Raw genomic sequence first — 17,526 nt, 5'->3', positions numbered from 1 at the left:
GAAAATTGAACCTTTGGTCTGTATTGAGAACTCTGGATTTCATTTCTTCTGTGCAGTCCATTTACATTTACCATTCTCTGTAAAAGACATTAAAATTTGATTCCAAGTGGAGAACGTTGCATCTCTTGTGACTGCATAGTGGAACACTCCCCTGCGGGAGCATGTTGTGTTACTATGGACCAAAAAAGGAGGACACCCTTTCTCAGTCTGTCCCCCATTTGGAACAATGTCCGGCATTTTATTTAGCTGTAGATGACCCTGTCTGATACATTCTATGCATGTATTTCAAGTTGTTCGTTGTTTTTGACTTTACACAGGGAAAAAAAAACAGTAAAAATTAAGTTTGAAAAAAAAAAATACTTGTGGTAGTTTACTGACGTAGGAGCTTGCTTCTTGAATGCATTTCTTTTCTTCCAAGCAGCGGATGGCAAGAGCAAGGCCAAGGACCACCTTGTCCTTATACCCTCCTGCTTCTTTAGAATTGAAAACTATTGAAAACACTGTTGGTCTACTGGAGGTTGGCAATATGGATGAGCGTGAAATCAAACAGACTGAGATGCTGTGCAAGGTTATATGTAAATGTAACAAAAATATATGCAATCTTAAACTGTGTTACATTACGGTCCGCATTGCACGGGGCAGTCCAGCAGACAGACAGAGAACGTTGCCGCTATGAAGATAACAGTGTGCAGGAAACAGTTTCGGATGATTATTACGAACCCTCTGGCCAAGTGAGTGATGCACCGCTGTATTAAACCCTATGTTGCACTCTCTACGGCGGCTGAGACAGCTGGGAACTTTCTAGGAGTAGAGCCAAAGGATTATCCAAATGATCAGCTCTGGAGCGGGCACGGCAGCCACAGGTGAGCTGCATTTATGCTAGCAGCCACTGACCTAGTTGGGAGCTTATTTAACAAGGGGGAGAGGGGCCTCGCATGCTAGGGGAGAACTCATTTTCACCTGAAATTGCATTTCTCAGAGTATTTTAATCCTATTATCGTCAAATTATTGGGAGGGAAGAACTTTGAAAAACAGCTATCTTAAAATTATCTTTAAAAAGCCAGACCACCTAATGTGATTCCAATCCGGCTAATGACATAAAATTATTCCAAACCCTCAAACCCCAATTTGTTACTTTTTAAAATCAGTAGTAAAGTCCTTTTTTTTTCTTAGATTTTTTTTTTTTCATCATCATTTTTGATTTTGACTTCAGAATGAAACAGCGCTGAAATATCTGCAAAGCTGTGGGCTGAAGATTTAACAAGCAGGTGAAGGAAGTTCAGCCAAGTTCACGATCCCAACAAAAGGTATCTTTCTGTTAGTCTCAATGTCAGTATGCAACATTGCTGTCAATCTCAACAAATGAAAAACTGAATGCTGTTGAAAATGTGTTTGTTTCAATACACCTCTGGGCATCAGATACAAAATGGAGCCAGGCTTGGAGAAAAGCCCAGTATGGTATACACACATATTCAATGTCTGCCAAGTGATATGGATCAACATGAAGTCAGGTTGGTAGATCTAATCCTGAGGTGAAATCTGGGTCCATACATATAAACGTTCACAGCCCAACGTGCAGAGGGGACCCCAGAGATGATGTGTGTCGAATACAAATGGTCGTTCTTCAGGTGCATTTCTTTTGAATTCAGTCCACCAGCTCAGATAGAATCTGCATTCAAGTCTTGGCCACATGCACTGTCATTCAATCGGACAGGGATTACTTCAGAACTGGATGGAAAAAAATAGCTATTTTTTTTAAACTTGCGGTCGCATTTACATCTCAGCACAATCGTACTGGCGGTAAATAAGATCACCTCCATAAAACCAAAGTTGTCACCTTGTTGAACAGAACAGTTGCACCTTGTGACTTGTGGTACAATGGTAAAAAAACAAACAAAAAAAAACTTGTTGTTTAAAGCCATTCACCAAGGCAGTTGTCCGCACTCTGCTTCAGCGTGTGGAGCAATGAGGTAATTCAGCTTTGATGCAATTACATTTTTGATGCATTACAGTTTATGTAATGTAATTAAACAACAATCGTTGTCCTATTGAAACAGGTATAACATAGTAACCAGTGCTAATCTATCTACTGTGCGGGGTCATACTCCCACCTATCCTGTTGGAGTTTGTCATACCTAGCCACCAGAGTGATTCCTCTTACATGCCACTCCATTTCAACAATCACAGTCGTCTAATTTTGTCCCGAAGTAGTACACGCTGATCTGATCTGACTCTGGTCTTTGTGCAGGTTTGGTGAATGTTGAGTAGGGGTCATGCCTTAGTTATCAATTTACTCTCCATCCCATCCCATCATATTGCTAACCAACCAGCTGCCCCAAGTCCCACCAGTCTCCATGCCTCTCCTCTCTACCAGTTTCTTCTTGGTGCTTGTGTTGTCATTGTTTTGGCTGCTCCCCGCTGATTCTTTGAGCCAACTTGACCTGTTTTATTTTATTTTATTCTTAATTTTACATCCTTTTGACTAATTCTGTGATTTATTTCACCTGTGTCTTCCTGTCTATCCGCCCTCATAAGTATTTAAGCTGCATTCCCCTTCCCTCCTGTGCCAGATTGCTTTTGTGCCCAGCAATTATAAAAACCCTTGCGTGGGTTTTCTCCAGGCGCACTGGCTTCCTCCCACACTCAAAAGGCATGCAATTTAGGTGGACTGATCAGTCTAAATTATCTGTATGGGTGACTGTGAGTGTGGTTGTGCTTGTGTGTGTCTAAGTCATCGCTGCGATGATTTGGTTGCTTGTCCAGCGTGTTCCCAGCCCTCCAATGACCCTGAGTGGAGGATGGGAGCTGTCAGAAAACAGGCTTCATGCTTAAACGCTTTGTTGTCTCTATTTTTTGCACTTGCTATCCAACTGAGCCAGTTCTGCATTGCACCGGTGCTGTTGTAATTACTTTGGCACAAAGTTTTAAAGCCCTTCTTTCTTTTTTTAGGTTCTGTACCTCTCCCGGATTGTCTGACGGCAGTGTGATGTCTGTCTGCTTTGTCTCGTGTCTACCTGATTGTTTTGCACCACTGATCTACATCTGTCAGCCTCAACTGACGTCCCCCCTGTGTATCATCTGCTGCACCATCAGACATTATTACACTTGCAGTCAAAATGATGTCTGGCTTCTTCATCATATTTATTGTTATAATATTGCACCAAGCCTTTGTATCATTGTCTCGTCTTGTGTGTTGTGATTGTCCCCTGACTTGTGTTGATCAGCGCTTTGCTCCCTGTGATTATGATTTAGTCCCTCTCTTAATGTTGCTCTCCAGCAGCAGTCATTGTTTGTTAAAGTGTGGCAAGAGGATTATGAGGAGCTTTCCTTCTTAAAGTTTGGTTCTTCTGGGGCTGGTGTCTGATGCCCCCCCTTATTTTTTGTCTTGAACTCGTCGTAAGGGCACTTGTGACAGGTGAATGCGAATGCTACGACAGCTGATGACACACACACAAAAAAATCCTCCTTTCACATTGTTGAATTAGCTTGTTTCTCCATGCATAACAAACAACCCAAATCCTTTCAGTGAGAGATCAGGCATTTAGCCCGGAGTCACTTCCACTTGTATGGTGCAGAAATTACTGCAGCTGTCATCATTACGGCACATTTTTTGAAAGTTTGCAAGATTCCAATTTGAAATGGCCAGGAGGGGAGCAATAATTTAATATAATAGACAAATGAAATTAGGAAATGCAAGATTTGTGCTGAAAAATGCCTAAAAGCTGAGATGATATCAAGACTTTAGAGAGACATGAGAACGATAAATAAAGTGTTGGGTATCTTGAACTATACTGAAGATGACCTTGTGGTTGGATTTGGCATTGTGTGTGTTTGTGGTATGTGTGATGAAATTAAGATGTTGAAAGAACTAATGTTATTGTGGCAAGGCGCAGAGGGGCCAGGCAGACTTCGAACCCCAGGCTCCTGGGTAATAGCCATGCGCGCTTAACCATTCGGCCAAAGGGATGTCCCTTTGGCCAAATAGCCAGGGCGCATGATCAATTGGAGGCATTGTGACAGGCCGGCCACTGTCACAATATGATGACAGCAGAAAGTGTCATCACCAGTGTGTTGAACTCCTGTTGATAAAACTGGAGCCAGTGGAGTAAAATGTAGTCACTGGCTGAGGCTATTTACTGAACCAATTCCAAAACAGTTTTGGAACCGACTGCACAAAATATATACAAATTTTGATTTTGTTAAAAGAAATACGTAGACTTCTTCTTGGTTATGAATTACACTTTTAAAAAAAGAAATTATAATTTGAATAGTTCTTTTTTAAACTGTTATACAAGAGTTATGTAACCTCTGTCTCCCCTAAAGATTTTGAAACATGTAATCTTATGTCATGTAATTAAACAGACTCTTGCAATTGTTGTTTGTGTTCCAAAGTTGATTCATCCTAAGACAAGCTACCGCATATGATGCCCATTGACTGGAAACATTCATTCAGAGCAGCGTCCCTTGTGTCTGCAGCTCGAGTGGAACATTTTGAAGAAAAGTTCAAACCTTCAACACAGCTGTGCTCACTGTGTTCTGCATGTTCGTCCACTACTGAACTCCTTCTGTGCATTTCTTCTTCATCTGTGCTACTGACCGTCGATGATTAGCATTGAACAAAGAAAGAAAAATACACCTGCCTCTCGTGCAATGACTCATACTGCTGACTTACATATTCATGGAACTCTCCTACCCATTTGAGGTTTTCATTGGTCATTTCCGTGAAGAAGCATGCCAAATAAAACTGCTGATCCCCCAACACAGGTGATCGTTGATGGGGAAAGTGCACGATGGAACCCTCCCGCGCCTAAAATCAAATCAGTCACAGCTGACTGCCTCAAGGAACGCTAGAAACCGCGGGATTACCTGTCAGACTACTTACTGACACACTGACAAGGGGGATGAAGCGTGCACACGTCTGTGCATATGTGTGCACTTGAGTGAGGGTGCCCCCGTGCATGCCAACTCGTCAACCTGTCCACCTGCACATTTACCGGTGAGCGGCGCAGCGCAGCAAGGCGAGAGAAAATGGAGCCATAAAGTTTAAGTCCTTTGCCATGAGCCACACCACTGCGCTTCCTAAAAGGGGCGAAACATCAATAATTCAGCAGACAATTGCTCTTCCTGTGTTTCAGACTTAACAGTGTGGATGTATCCTCCACTGGTCTTTTGCTGTCTCGTTGGGCTGACAAGCTAACACCCATCTGGTGGAGCTGACAAACACGGAGGTTTTTTTTTTTTTTTTTTTTTTTTTAAATAAACCTGCACAGATCTTTTTCTGACTCTCGACGTAAATCACAGCAAGTGTGACAGATGCTCTCGCCTCCTACAGCTATTCACAGCATAATGTGACTCCCCAAATAGATTGACTTGGTTGCTTGGTGATGGTTCAAAATTCTAAAAATGCACTGTACTTAAAACTGACAGCAGAAATATCATACAGATTTTTTTATTTTTTTTATTTTTGGCATTAGACGAATAAACCTAAATGTCTACTATATTGATGTTCAGTTAAGATCCTCGCGGAAACTTTTTGTTGAGTTTTTTTCTTCAGTGTTTCAGGTTGGGAACTGCTAGATTGCCAGACCTGGATAAGATCAAGCAAATAGATGGATCATTATCGAGAATAATGAATAGCTTAATAAACACCTCTATCTCCCCATCTCATCTCCTCACTGTTAATCGTCAGTAGTCATAATAAGATCGTCCTGGCATCTTAATTGAGGCATAATTTGCAGCCACTTCAGTGATCCGTCATAGAAATGAATGAGTCTGTTTCCTGCCCAGCGATTTTGCCTCCCAGGAAAAAGGTTTGCAGGTTTGGTTCCTGGGCCTGGTGCCTATGCAGAGTTTGCATGTCTTCCATGTGTCTGCATTATTTCTGCCAAGTACTCTGGCTTCATCCTGCAGTCCAAAGAATTGCACATTAGGCGAAATGGCAACTTTGAATTGTCTGTGGGTGTCAGTTTGAGTGCAAATGGCCATGCATTTCTCCCAACCTTCACCCTAAGTCAGGGACAGGCTCCAGCACCCCTGAGTGCAGGATGAGTCCTCATATAGAAAAATGAATGGATGGATGTTTCTTGGCAGATTTTTAAGAGGGGGACCAAATGTGCTTCTCATCATTTGCCTCAGCTCAGTAAACCTCTGCACTGACACTGCCGATGACCGTTTGTCCTACCCCTTTATTTCCTGTGGTTAAACCGTTGAATGAGTTTTAAACCCTTTTTATTTTCCAGTTGGTTGGGCAAGGAAGCAAACCACCTGTCCCTTCTCACTCTGCTCTAAACTCTTGACATATGTATTTGTGCTGAGGACATTGTAAATGCACAAAGCTAGTGAATGCAGGTGATGAATCAAGAAATTCGGTGTCCATTCAAAACGGAGTTCAATTTTTGCTATATTCTAGAAATAAGTAAAACCAGCGGAATGTCCTTCAAAATGTCCTAACAATCTTGATTGATGTCACATGTGGAAAAATACATGTTGTCAGATTCAAGGCAACCCAACTGAAGAAGTGCTTTAATAACCTTCTATGAGACCAAATGCCACGCAGCTGAATGAGATCAACGTTAGATCACACACAGATTGTTTATGTCATAAATGAACCACTGCAAAGTTATTATGACCTTGTTGACGTCTACCCAAGAGTTTTACCCCATTGAACCAACAGGAAAGGCGTTGACACAGGCGTTTGCTGTATCAGTATCTGGTTTTATAACAGGGTATGCACATGACTCCGTGGCTCTTGTGAATTTTTCCAGGTTCATAAAATTGCTTCCTCACGGCTGCGCCCTCTAAGAAACGGTTGAAAAATAACCCACAGCCTATTTTGGCATGTTTGATGGTCTTTTCAAACAAAGAAATGCTGGGAATAGCCTAAGAGATTTTTTTTTTATTATTATTTGTGCAGGATTTTAATAAACAACAAAACTCTCTTTGCCTACCGCAAAGTCTTGTGTTGCTCAAGGCAATGCATTTGTCTAAAAAGAATATCTGTTCCTGAGGGGGTAAAAAAAATGATTAGTCTCAGCCAGACAGCTTCACTGCTCCAGGGCATCCTGGCGCTTTCCCTCAACCCCGCCTCTGTCCGCAGGTTAAGGTATATACTGCAGTGGAATGCACATACAGTACCTCCTTTATTTGATTAAAAAATAAATAAATAAATAACAAGTGAATACAGTGGGTTTCTAAAAGTGCTGGCTCTCCTCACTGAGAGGAATCATGGATGGAAGCTCTACACAAGTGGCAAAGAAAGATTTGTTGAGAAAACAAGTCCACAGAACTCAGTAAATATTTAGACTCCCATCTCGCTTCATACTGATTCAATTTATCCTCTTAATTGGCTTTTAGTCAATTGTATTTGTTCCAGTTGACGAATCACACAGCGGCTTTTGTTTTTGTTTTCATCCCTGAGAAGCTTGTCAAGGTGTTTGCTTGAAAACTGCTTTGCCCTGAGCGACCACAATTCTCATTCTCTGATCCTCCATATCTTTAATGAATATGTTTGGATTATTATTATTTTTTTAATCAACGTCTTAGTTCCACCAGTAAAAATGTTTTGCTGGTAAAGCAGCACACCAGTGGTGTTGACTGAGATGGGAATACAGCTGTAGACATTGTTGACAAAATTTGGAGATGCTGCTTCTCAGCATCATGAGTCAGAACTGCTCCTCATAACCTCGCAACTGGCCCCCAGAGCATCATTTGAATGATCTGTCTAATGCATACAAGGAGCGGACTGTCAGCAGCAGAATCCCTGCAACGCTCCGTTTATCCTCCATATAAGATAAGATAGACTATTTTTGTTCCTCCCAAGACTGGGAAATTGCATTGTGTTGTACTGCACTACAAAACAAACACACTCCAGTTACAAAGCCACAACAGATAAATGTAAACTTTTTCTAATAGTGGCAAGAACAAGAACTATGTTAATTCTAGCAAAGACAAGTCATACTTTACAGGAAACTTCATTGCAGAACTTCTGGGTCAGTGCCATTGTACACAAAGACAGACGGACGTCACCCATTGTTTTGTGTATACCGTTCAGAAGCCTAGTGATTGGTTTTACGGTCAACACCAACTTGAGCTTCAAGTTGGTTTTGAAAGCAGAAGATTACTTATTTGGATGTGTGGGTCATACCATAGGTCAGCTATTGGAGCATGCGTACAGGGTGTACACCAACATCTGCCTACATGTCGGTAAGCTGACTACAGTTGGCAGCTATACTGAGGCTGCGGCCACAATTTCATGGACATTTTCACTCAAAATTAGACCTATTTAAACAGTATGGACATTAGAGCCTATTTGACAAATTTTATTTACTATTGATTTAGACCAACAATAAAATGTAACCAGTTTGTGATGGCATGAATGTATTCCTCCTTTCCGTATTGACAGTCATTTATTTTTTTTAAGCCATCTTCAGCAGTTCTTGCTGGCCAAACAATGAAGGTCTGTTGCACCTCTGCGTTGGCCTCCTTTGTGAAATTCCTCATCTATCATTTCATACAGTCAATAGTCAATGCTCCTAACTGCAGCCAGCTGATCCTCAAAACTATCCATCACTGTGCAACAAAGCTGCATTGACCACATTTCTGCATTCTGCATTAACCACACCCACTTGAAATTTCTGACCAATCACAAAAAAGTTCAAGAAAACTTGAAAGTACAAGAAAAAAAGTGCTGATGCCCGGATGAATAGAAAACATCTATAGCAGGACTGCAAGAATATAATGACGTAATTTGTTTTTGCAGGCCTGGGAGAGAGAACAAATTTCTCTGTTCTTGCGGAATATGCAGCGGCCGTCGGTTTACGGAAAAATGTTGAAACAAGAAAACAAGAGTGCGGGGCAGAAGACCGGTTTACATTCATTAACGTGATTTGTCTATTTTCTGCTGTGCTTTGTCGGTGACTGCTCTCTGATTTCACGATTTTCCAACAGCATCTGAGGGCAGCAGGACTCTGATGTTTCTGCGTTTCCTGCCTGTGAGATTTGTGATCACAGCGTCGTTATGCGGCAATACCTACCGCGTTTCCCTTCATTAAACCACGTGAAAAAGAAACCAGGCTGGGGCACCACGGCGATATCTATCCACATCAGACACATCAGTTGCTTGCAACACTGATGCTCTGCTGCTTTGTAGGAGAGATGTCCGGTCGCTTTCACATTTATGTGCTCGTCTCCTTCCAGCGGGGATAACAACTCATGCTGTAGCCTTGAAGCGCACTGTAACGTACACGCCTTTGTGCTGTATTGTGCAAAACAGCCCTGGCTTCTGTTTCCTGTTGGCTTTGTGTGTTTATATGTACTTTCACACGCATAGAAGCATTCTTTTACTCTTCAAGTCTATTTTTTTCCCGACAGAACATGTGCGCCAACACAAGGATGTTGCAAATGCACATCAGTTTGTCTGTCTGTCTGTCTGTATGTATCATCATCTCTGGAGATAATGCAGTAACAGCAACAGAGGCAGTGTTCTTCTCCTGTTTACTGCTGGAAAAAGAGCAAATTGAACAGTGCTCATCACAGCATATTTTCTAATGCTGCAAAAGTGAATACAAAAATAAGCAATTGGCGTGAGCTTAACAAGGTGATGTGTCTTTGTTATAGGCTTTTCAGGCAAGAGGAAAACCTTGTGGATTGAATACGTAAATCCACATCAAGAAGGTCAAAGTTTCTGAGTTGCGTGTTCTCCCTGTGCCTGCTTGTTTTGTTTGTTTGTTTTTTTGTTTTTTTTTTAATAACTCCACCTTCTTCCCACAATGTAAAGACATGCATAGTCCAAAGGCAAATTTACAACTGTGATAGACATGAATGTGAGTGTGGATTGTTGTTTAGACCCTCCGTGTTGGACCTGTGAAAAATATGTGCGGGATGTAATCCCGCCTTCGTCCCACGTCAGCTGTGATAGGCTGCAGCACCCTGATTGCAGGATAGAGAAGGGGAAAATGCATGGGTGGATGAATGTTGACAAATGTGATGGTGACATGATGCTCCTGATGTATAAAAATTGTAAGAGAAGTACAACGTGTCGGGGTTTATTTTGGTCTTTGCATCTGCAACTCTGAAGCTGCCATTATCTGCTGATTATCATACTTTTCAAGATGTTATTAGCTTTGAGATGTAAACATTAGGTGAGATATTCTCTCCTGACATTCATAAATGCTTCACTAGCATCATTATTACATCTGACAGCGAAGTGCTGTGAGACAATGTGGGTGTTAATGTAAGCTGAGAGGGCATTTAAAGTCACTACGCTGTTTTTCCGCGTTCACATTTGTCCCATACAAAGGGAGTTCCACAGAGCCATTTCACACATCAAATTCAAATTTAGGGAAAGATCCACAAAGCGATTGCCTGGCTTTTATCCATGCTAAATACCAAAGTTCACGTAGGCGATACAGGAATTTAAAATTCAAGCTGGGCATGACTACAGATTTGATAGTTAAAATGTGGTGATAGATCGCTGTTTTCGGTCATTAAGCTACATTAAGCCTTTTCTCTATAATGAGATAAAACAGGAGCTATCGTTTTGGTTTTTGGAGTGGTGGAAGTGGGCATGATTAGAGTTGTCCACACGAAATTTGGCGATGATTGGTCGCTGTTTCCAGTCATAAAGCTACACTAAGCTTTTCAAGTGTTTTAGAATGTCCCCCCCCACCCCCCCCAGTATCACGTTATAACGTGAAAATTATCACGTAAAAAAGTGAAAATTATTGCCGCATTTCTGGCGAAAATGACTTTGTGGATACGGCGCAAAGGTGGCCGAGATTATGGCCATAAAGCCACCGCAAAAGCGCTGCAATTAACCTTTGCGCTTGATTCTTTGTTGATCTGGCCATTGGTCTTCAGTGGCAGTCTGTGCTTCTGTTGAGGCTTCTGCATTTCAGTCTTTACTTGTAAAAAAACAAAAAAACAAAAACAAAAACATTGCTTCCAATTAAAAAAAAAAAAAAGAAACAGCTGTCACACCATTAGGTTTTTTTCATGTATCTATATAGGATTATTTTCTCAAGTGTCTTTCGTTTGCTTGCTATCTGAGATAAACAGGAAGTGTAACAACAGTGTGGCCAGTCAGTCATAAATTACATTACATCAAAAAGGAAAAATGCACATCACCCCCACATTATCCAGCTGGCAGTGTGATATCATATCTGGGCTCGTCAGACCTTTCCCACACCAAAAAGGGATATTTATGAAATCTAATTGCAGAGGTTTGTAGATTATATGCGCACATACGCCCTCAGACATGGCCAGCCCTCTGAAGTGTGGCTCCTGCATGAATCTGGGCCATACTGACTGATGTTCAGCGTTGATGAGTGTTGGCGCCGCCACTCTGCCAAATGTGTGAGGCGCCCGCCCGCCCGAGGAGGGAGGCTGCAGCTGGCCTAGATATGACCGACAGCAACCTGTTCCCAGCGGGGGTGGAAACAACATGGGGATTACAGGTGCTCATCCAGGATGGTGCAGGATTCCGCTACATTCCGCCATCCCCTTTGTGAAAACATGAGTGTGATGTGGGAATGTTGCCAAAGCATAAAGAAAAGGTTCAAATCATTATTGAGAACACCAGTACATTAGGTACTGCATGCTAGGACTGCGTACCTATTAAAGAGGCTGGTGAGTGCATAAATATGGATGCATATATAAGCACTGTTTCAAATTTAGACATGCTGAGATGCTATTCTGCTCATCTTGGTTGTATCCAGTGACTGTTTTTTGAGTGACTGTAGGTCTATGGTCTCCAACCAGTGTGTCCATTCTGACTGACCTCTGACTCCTGACATCAACAAAGCATTTTCATCCTCACAGGTGCAGCTCACTGGATAGTCTCCTCTTTTGAGACATTTCTTTGTGATGGTTGTGCGGAAAGTTTGTGAATTAACTCAGACCAGCCCATCTGTATCATCAAAAAATGAACAGGTGTTTGTATATAAGGGATTTTGTTATCATTGTGTTCACAAAGTGCAAGCAAGACGACTACTACAAGCGGACTGACCTTATCCCAGAGTATAGGCAAGAATTCCACTCTCTGGTATTAGATACAATTAGCTGCTCAGATACAGCATAAGCAGTTCTAGCAGGTGTCCTATTCCTATTCTTAGAGTAGCATCTGACTAAAATTTCAATTGGGTAGACTGCCCCTTTATGAGACGGGCCTCGCTATTTTCAAATCCAAATCAAATCATGTCCTTGTGCATGTTTGACCTCTTTCATTCTGTCTCAATGACTTGTCAATCACTGCATTATGCCTCTCCGTTGCGAAATATTCACTGCGCTTCAATCTGTTCCACTGTCACTTTGTTGTGGCAGCTGAGAAAGAGAATACCTCATTTTGGTGTGTATTCTTATGTGCTACCTTTGTGCTGTAAATAGAACCTTAATGATTCTTTGAACAATGCACTCTAGTGGGAGCATGACTCACATTAGGAGAGTGAAGCATGCATGAACCACTCCGATAAGGTTGCTTTTTTGCAGGCATTACAAGGTGCAACATTGCCTTGGGTGTTGAATTCTAAGCGGAAACAAATGCCATTTGGAGAAAAAGGGGTAATAAATTGTGGAGAAAATAATTGGACTGCAGTCTATGGCAGGTTAAGCGCTAACAGTACGTAAGTGGTCTGTCTAGGTACTCAAGCTGTGTGCCAAGGATGAAATTAAAACAAATTTCCACGAGGTTTGACAGATCTTTGCAAGTTGCGTGAGACACTGAAGTCAGAAAGCATCCCTGCATTGTGTGGTGAGGAAACTTTTAAAACATAGCAGTAGCACTTTTTCTTATTCTGCGGAGAAAAGTTGGTTGATCGTGCCACTTGGAAAGTTCGCAAAGTTTGAAGATTGTTCCGTCCTCATGTTGGTCTTGACCTCACTCACTGTCCACAGGGAAAGAAACAATGTTGCCGGCTAGTTAAAAAGTTATCGGACCTTAACTTCAACTTTTGCAGTCATGCTATTAGACCCCCAAAAAAAAAAAGAATGACTCCCACGCAGTTTGGTCAGTCTGAATGAAGCTGCGTGCTTCCAATAAACTTTGCTCACAATTTTCACTTCAACAAAGCCAGTAAGCTTTGTTGCCGAGAATGAAAGTTTATAAATATTCAAAAATGTAAATATTCTTACATTTTTAATAATTTTTCTGTGGCGGATGGCATGTTACTTCTTTCCTCAGTGGCAACTCATATATCTTTTATGACTTAACTCGACTCATCTCGTGGTGGGCATTCTGGCTCTTTTTAGTGAGCCACATCACTCAGCTCAGCTCAGCTCACCAAGAAAGGAAGTGGCTCTTCATTTTACCACGGACAACTTTAGTATTCAGCCTGATAAGAGCTGTTCTTTACGGTGGCTGACAAGGACCAAACGCAATACAACGTCTTAATGTGCCTTAGTTGGCGAAATCAGCTGCAAGTATAGAAACGATGCAAATACACAAACACAAGTCTAAAGAAGATATAAAAAGAGGATCATGGTGCAAATGAAGAAACACGCTACAAGACATGAAAACATAGACTAAATCATCAAATGTGTGCTGACAAACAGAGAAGCAATGCAAAACACAACAGATGCAAACCAAGAAAGCACATGCAAACAAAACAAAAAAAACCCTGCATAAACCAGTGACTACAACGGAAGTGCTCCAAACCTGCAGAGGCGCTCCTTCGAAGGAAGCGTCCTCCGTCGGAAGGACGAACCCAAACCCACCTCCCCAGTAACCACATGGGACGGTCGGTTCCTGGTTGCATCACCGCCGTTCCCTACTTCTGGCCAACCCCAGAAGTGACGTTTTCATAGCATCAAAGCTAACCATTGGTTCGCCATCTAATGATGGCGTTGGATGTTCAAATAAGTAAAAACCCTACGTTAAAAACTGAATATTTTATGTGAAATTTCAATACTTAAATTTATACGTCGTGTCTTTGCCAGTACATGCCGCTAATTTCAGCTGACTTCCCAGGATCCCAGGATGCTTTGCAGCAGCACGCAAAGCATCATGGGATACCGAAGGACGCGAAGGATAGTCGCGGTGTATCCTTGGAATCGGCTAAAAGTAGGGCGCATTCTGAGTACGCATTTGGAGCGTCCTTTGGATTCTCGGGAATTGGGACAAGCCTTCGAGCAGTGCTATGACGCAACTTCCTTTCAAATGCATACTCCGAAGGATTCAGACCCCGAATTGAGACACAGCCCCTGCGTCTCCTCTTCTTCTTCTTCTTCTTCTTCTTCTTCTTCTTCTTCTTCTTCTGCTTCTCCTTCTTCTTTGCTTAATGGCAATCCTCTTTGTGTACCTTGTTAGACTTGTGTTTGTGTTTGTGAATTTGTATCATTTCCATGCCTGCAGCTGTTTCCGTTAACTACGCCGCATTGGGCAGTTGTATTGTGTTTGGCCCTTGTCGGCCACAGTAGTTGTTCACCTTTGATCAGCGTGTGTACCGTGCACATATATCAAGGCAAGATCGGAATGCATATCAACAAAACTCTACAATCCTAAAACTCATTTTCATTTTATGTTTGGTCAATAATAAATGTGAAAGAGTTTTGCACTATTCAAAAATTAATAATAGCATTTAATAACATTAGCTATCAAAACAGTAGATTGCAACTAACTGCCTACTCTTTTACGGCCACACTTTTTAAAGGTGAACTTTAAAGGGAAAAGCAGCCTGAAATTTCTTAAAATTCATACAAAAAAGAGGACAAAATAAATTTACTTTATCAGTGTATTTTGTGTCCTCTGCACCTGCGGACTCCTGCCTCTGACTTGATATGAAGGTGCTGCTTTGGTATAATTATGTTCATCATGACGTAAACACTCAGCATGCATGTGATTACTGTGTGTGTATGAAGTGCTCATTGCTCAAAGAGTGTCATAATTCTGCCTTTTATTGATTCACGCACTCACACACAATCCAGCTCACAGTTGGAGGTTGGCTTTAAAAAGCAGCTCTCAGAAATGTTAATTTGCAACATATCACAAGATATATCATCTGCCTGCTGTTGGTCTACGATCATTTTTTTTTTTTTTCTTACTTCAGTGTTACTTACAGAAAGGGCTATTTGCGCTTTGCCGATTAGTGCCATTGCCGTACAGGCTGCAAAACAACCCTGCTGTGCATCGGTGTTTCACTTAGATTCCCTTTCATGCACAGGAGATGATGTGCACAGGAGCAGATAGGTTTGTTTATTCACTCGTTTTCATTTCGGCTGACACAGCCCTCATCCGTCTGAGGGGGCCGGAGACAAACGAGTGAAAGATGATGTCTTTGGACTGGACGGAGGGTGGCTGACTGCTGAGAGCACCGTCTCTCATTATCATATAAAGCGCAAGAAGTATTGCGTCTGCATCCTGGCCCAGGGTTTTTTACTGCTTTTGAAGCCCCGTTAAAAATGCATGAATCATTACTGTGATTTACAGATGATTTCCTCTGTATGAATCTTTAATGCTCAATTCCGTGTCATCTGCCAAGGAATACTATTTCTCTGCTGCAAAGAATGAAATTCATGGACCGATTCCCCAAAGAGCCAAAACATTAGAATCACAAGCTTCAGAGCTGCAGATGTGTAATGGCCAACACCCACTGTGGTGTGCATTTGAAACTCAAAAAAAAAAAAAAAATCAAAGACAAAACTATGAAGAACTTTTGTGATGACACTGATGGTGAACTCCTCGTTTTTATGCACTGACCTCTGTGGATTATCGCATCGACATGTGTCTGAGGCATTTCACGGGGATGCATGTTTCATGTTCCTAAAGCTTTTAGTGGTATGTTGTTCTTTTTTTCCTCTAGTGTAAACCACAACAATGTGAAAACTATGTTTTCTTGGCTTTGTATTTGATAGAAAATGGTCATAGGGCAGATACAGTAGATTGTTTTTTTGGGATTGGTATGAAATGCAAAACTCATCACTACCTTCAGAATATCGTAGTGTGTTGACTTTCTGCCAAACATTGTCTCTAATTGTCTTTAAATAGCTTTGAAATTGACTCAAACTTATTTTTCTTGCTTACAACCAACCTTTGCTCATTCTTCTGCCACCTGTCTTCTGTCATTCCCTGATGTGACGCGTCACATTAGTGTTGTAATATCACACCTGTCTACTGTATCACCCACTGAAAGACTGTCCTCGCCCTGTCAAAGGTCTTGTTTCTCCACAGAAAACCAGTCATGGCACAGCCACGTTCATGAAAAACAACGTGTTCAAGCTGTCACAAGAAACCTTTGAGGATTTAAGATTAGATTATGATGCAAGCATTTCAATTAATAATTTTAATGCCACCATCACTGTAGCTTACTGAGCTAGGTATGTACAAAATGTGGTGCATGCCATTCTCCATATGCACGTCTATTTTTGCAATATTTTAGAGGTTAAATTCTGGACATACTTTGGTGCCCACTTTTAATGCTACCTCTGATGCTGCAACTTTCCCCATCCTGCTCGATGAAGTCTGATTTTGGAAGCGAGTGCAGAACCTCTCTGAGATCAGAGGTATCAGAGCTAAACGCGGCACAGATACCTCAGCAATATTTTCTTGTGAGTTCACACTCAGTTTGTATCGCTAATCTTCTTATTTCAGTGCCAGTCGGATTACCTGGGTGCTGATATGTAGAGACATCGGTGTGTTTTTCCCTCTCCTCAGTCGGTTAAGCTTCCTCGGCCTGGGAGTGCAGGCGCACGACGGCGTCAGTAATCATTTCGCTGCAGCCGCTCGCACAAAATGTGCCATATCTCTGTATCCCATCACATACTGACTGCGAATAATATCACTTGTTCCCTCCAAGCCTTTTAGCTTATGTATTGAGAAGAGCGTTCGTGCAGCAACAGATAATGCATAACAATTATGCACATTAATCAATCTGCTCGATGCATTTTTTTTGTCAGTAATTGGAAAATGCATGCATAAATGGATTAATTTCTGAAAGCTCCATGATCTGCAACTGGTGACTAGTCCAGGCCGCTACCCGGCTTTCATTTTGTGATAGCTGGGATCGGCTGCAGCTCTCCCTGCGACTCTGGGTGCAGGAGCAGTGGTGACAGAATTGAATCATCTGCGCAGTGATTAAAGGAAACATCTTAAACGCTGCTGTCTCTTTGTCCACCGCTTAAATCTTTTGCATGAGCTGCACCAGTCACTGGAAGATGCTGGCCACCGCCTGCGCTTGCCGGACACACGCTGAGGCAAAACAACGAGTCACACCAGCAGTGACCCTGTGTCTCTGCCAGCAGTCCACATCTTTGATCTTGACTTTGATGCACAACCACAACAACAAGCAACTGCTCCCCGACTTGCAAAAAAAAAAAAGCCTTTTACATCTTCCTCTATATCCAACATTAGCACTGCAGCACACAGGCGCTGCAGTCAACCCTTTCATTCAGCAGGGATTTTTTTTTTTTTTTTTCAAATTGTCCGTTCTGCCTGAGTCGCCGTAATGGTTAAATATCTCATTAGGTCAGACGCGACCACACAGTATCCTTGGCCGTCCTGTGCCACTGTGCGTTGGAACGATTCCACCATTAAAAGCA

The sequence above is a fragment of the Nelusetta ayraudi genome, unplaced genomic scaffold (genome assembly GCF_046127955.1).
Source record: "Nelusetta ayraudi isolate G7.1 ecotype Tasmania unplaced genomic scaffold, CSIRO-AGI_Nayr_v1 ptg000008l, whole genome shotgun sequence".
Classification (NCBI taxonomy): Eukaryota; Metazoa; Chordata; class Actinopteri; order Tetraodontiformes; family Monacanthidae; genus Nelusetta; species Nelusetta ayraudi.
The sequence above is the reverse complement of the archived record's forward strand: the minus strand, read 5'-3'. Positions refer to the sequence as shown.